Source organism: Coenobita brevimanus, chromosome 110 (genome assembly GCF_032717465.1).
Source record: "Coenobita brevimanus isolate Jiangsu-jjx chromosome 110, ASM3271746v2, whole genome shotgun sequence".
Classification (NCBI taxonomy): Eukaryota; Metazoa; Arthropoda; class Malacostraca; order Decapoda; family Coenobitidae; genus Coenobita; species Coenobita brevimanus.
Window position 1 is genome coordinate 2155813 of NC_137063.1, and position 5000 is coordinate 2160812.

Consider the following 5000-nt stretch of genomic DNA (forward strand, 5'->3'; position numbering starts at 1 on the left):
CCACTACTACTGCTACTACTACTACTACTACTACTATAGCCGAGGGATTAACACTCTCAGCCTCCTGTAATCACTCTCAGGGCGTGTGTGTGTGTGTGTGTGTGTGTGTGTGTGTGTGTGTGTGTGTGTGTGTGTGTGTTTTAGGAAGGGGGGTCCTTACTGAGTAGGTAGATAGACGGATAGATAGATAGGTAGGTAGGTAGGTAGATAGATAGACTGGTAGGTAGATAAATAGATAGATAGATAAACAGATAGATAGATAGACAAATAGGCAGGTAGACAGATAGACAGACAGACAGATAGATACAAAGATAGATAGACAGATAGATTTCAGACAGACAGACCAAAAAGTAAGTAGCAGCAGAAAGGAACAGCTAAAAATAAACCCAGCATCAGCAGGATATAAGCAGGTGAGATCAGCAGAGTCAGCAGCAACAGGTGGAGGCGGCTCAGCAGACGACATCAGCAGAGGGGAAGTAGGTCACGCAGCGGCAGTCAGCTCTCTCTCTCTCTCTCTCTCTCTCTCTCCAGCAGAAGCAGTGGAGCAGTAGGTGGATGGGTAGTGTGGATATGGCAGGTGGTTAGATAGTATGGAATATGGCAGGTGGTTAGTGTGGATAGATAGAAAGTATGTGGGTAGTGTGTGTGGATAGACAGTGTGGATAGATATGGTAGGTGGATAGATAGTGTAGATGGATATAGTAGGTGGATAGATAGTGTGGATGGATAGATAGACAGCAGGTGGATAGAGAGTGTGGATAGACGTAGCAGGTGGATCAGTGGATAGTTGCTACACGATCTGAAAACCTAAGGATATTTTACTGAACTACTACTACTACTACTACGAATGGTAATAATAATAATAATAATAATAATAATAATAATAGTAATAATAATAATAACGTCAAATATTAGACACTCGCTTCAGTAGTTCGGAACCCCAGATGTATAAGTGCAAGTATCTCGGTTCGTTGGTTCAGATCCCCAAACGTATAGAAGTTACAATCTCTTTTTAGTAGGTTCGAATCCCAGACTCTTGGCCAGTAAGATCAGAAGCCAGCACCGGAATGCACAGCTGCGGTAAAGAGTTCCGAACATCTATGGAGCTTCGAATATTCTCTTTATAAATCGAAACTGCTGCCAGTATCGTATATGCGGATTAGTGTACCAGTTTTTAAGTATATTTCAAGATGGTGTACCGGATCTACTATTTGTACTGCTGTCGATTAGGTCAGAGAGTTCCATTAAAGTTTGCTGCTGTTTCAAGCTTGTATACGAACGATTGGCTACATTGCTATATAATTTACCGAACTCCATTAAGATCTGGGATTGTTTCGAGACGTGAAGTACTGTGATATCCGCGTTATTATGTTAGTTAATATAGAACGCCATTAGGGTTCGAGACTGCTTCGAGACAGTGTAAATAAATGACTGACCACGCTCTTAGGTTGGTGTGGCAAGCTTCATCAGAGTTCGAGACTGTTTCAAACGGCAAAAGTAACAACTGACCGCATGATGTTAGTGTATCAAGCCTTATTAGCGTTCCATACCGCTTTAAACGATATAAGTAAACAAGTGACAGCGTTCTTGTGATGGTATTGAGGGCGTCACTAGAGTTCGACACTTACGAGACGATGTGAAGGAAATTATTGACGGCGCTGGTGTGGATTAACGAAGCCAGATCTCTTCAGGTTTCAGAACGTTTCGAGACGGTGTAAGAGAACCACTGAGCGCACCTCTACGTCAGCAGGATCTAGGACAGCAGGCAGCAGATGAATGTAGGTCAGCAGGCAACAGCGGGATGTGGGTCAGCAGGGAGAGAGCAGGGTGGAGGGGGGAGGGAAGGTGAACCACGCAGAACCACCGCCACGCTGTGAACCCAGAGAGATGGCGAGGTTCGAGTGGGTAGTCAGCAGAAGTTAGCAGGAGTGTGTTAGCAGTGAGAGAGAGAGAGAGAGAGAGAGAGAGAGAGAGAGAGAGAGAGAGAGAGAGAGAGAGAGAGAGAGAGAGAGAGAGAGAGGTTAAGCAGAGTCAGCAGAAGTCAGTAAGTCAGCAGCAGTGGGTTAGCAGAGAGGGGGATGTGTGTGTGTGTGTGTGTGTGGTGCAGAAGAGAGAGAGAGAGAGAGAGAGAGAGAGAGAGAGAGAGAGAGAGAGAGAGAGAGAGAGAGAGAGAGAGAGAGAGAGAGAGAGGCGGGTACAGCTACGAGTATGTATTGATCTCACGTCCCCTCCCCCCCCCTCCCGCACACCGCACGCACACACGCACTCACACACAGGTACACATGCTCACTGGCACACACACTTGGCCTGTACGCACACAAGTAATGTACGTTGCAGATAAACTGGCGAGCGTGCGCACACACATACACACATAGATTCGTAGGTACACATACACGAACACTCACTTTGACTCTACGTACACCAGGAATGAACGCTGATTATAGACGCACACAGGCTCCATATATCACACACACACACACACACACACACACACACACACACACACACACACACACACACACACATGCACTTGGTCTGTACAAACACAAGTAATGTACGCGACTGAGACGTACATATAAAGGTTCCGTAACACACACACACACACACACACACACACACACACACACACACACACACACACACACACATGATCTCAAACATACGTGTAAGTAATATGGGTGGATCTATACGCACATGACTGCTAACACCCTTAAACATAACAGTCATACTACACATCAGTACACACAGACTACGTACACATTCACGACATCACAAACACACACACACACACACACACACACGCACACACACACACACACACACACACACACACACACACACACACACACACACACACACACATACAAACAGGTGGTGGTGGTGAGGGGTGAGGATGGGGGGGGTAAGGGGGTGGCACTAGGGTATGATGGCAGTGAGCACCATACCATCACCATACATCATTATCATCACCATTCATCATCACCATCACCATACACCACCACCATCACCATACACCATTATCATCACCATTCATCATCACCATCACCACAGACCGCTACCATCACCACACTCTGCCATCCCCGTCACCACACAATGACCATCACCACATATCATCACCACCATCACCATACACCACTACCATCACCATTCATCATCACCATCACCACAGATTGCCACCATCACTATACTCTGCCATCCTCGTCATCACACACCATTACCATCACCACATTTCATCACAACCATCACCATACACACCACCATGATCACCACACACCAGAATCATCACCACACACCACCATGATCACCACACACCACCATCAGCATCACACATCACTACCATCACCACACACCACCACCATCACCATAGACACCACTATCACCACACACCACCACCATCACCACACATCACCACCATCACCACACATCGCCACCATCACCACACACCATCTTAATCACTACACACCACCACCATCACTACACACCACCACCATCACCACACACCACGATAATCACCATACACCACCACCGTCACCACACACCACCATCATCACCACACACCATCATCACCACACACCATCATCACCGCACACAACCACCATCACCACATACCACCACCATCACCACACACCACCACCATCGCCACACACCAACACCATCACCACACACCACCACCATCACCACACACCAACACCATCACCACACACCACCACCATCATCACACACCACCACCATCATCACCACACACCACCATCACCACACACCACTATCATCACCACACACCACCACCGTCACCACACACCACCACCATCACCATACACCACCATCACTACCACACACCACCGTCATCACCACACATCACCACCACACCGTTCACCACCACTACACCACTCACCACCACCATCACCATACTTCACCACCACCATCACCACACATCACCACCACACCATTCACCACCACTACACCACTCACCACCACCATCACCATACTTCACCACCACCATCACCACACACCACCACCATCACCACACATCACCACTACACCACACACCACCACCATCACCATACACCACCACCATCACTACCACACATCACCACAATCACCACACGTCACCACATCACCACACATCACCACAATCACCACACATCACCACTACACCACTCACCACCACCATCACCACACTTCACCCTCACCATCACCCCACGTCATCACCCTCACCACACTTCACCCTCACCATCACCACACATCATCACCACGCACCATCATCACCTCACCTCATCACACTCATCACACACACCACCACCAACGTATCTCCATCTTGAGTGCTAAATTGTAACATTAGATTAACACTAGAATACGATGCTAGTCACGAAGAAGTGCTGTGGAAAGGACGAAAATGTGAGCCGGGTTGAAATGAACTGAGTGTAGTGATTCCTGGCTTCTCTCTCTCTCTCTCTCTCTTATGGTAATTGGGGGACGTTTGTTTATCCAGACGGTTGATTGATTGATTGATTGATTGATTACACTGCTTATCCAGACATTGATTGATTGATTGATTGCACTGCTTATCCAGACATTGATTGATTGATTGATTGATTACACTGCTTATCCAGGCATTGATTGATTGATTGATTGATTACACTGCTTATCCAGACATTGATTGATTGATTGATTGATTACACTGCTTATCCAGACATTGATTGATTGATTGATTACATTGCATATCCAGGCACTGATTGATTGATTGATTACACTGCTTATCCAGACATTGATTGATTGATTGATTGATTGATTACATTGCATATCCAGACACTGATTGATTGATTTATTGATTGATTACACCGCTTATCCAGTCATTGATTGATTGATTGATTGATTACACTGCATATCCAGACATTGATTGATTGATTGATTGATTGATTGATTACACTGCATATCCAGGCATTGATTGATTGATTGATTGATTGATTACACTGCTTATCCAGACATTAATTGTTTGATTG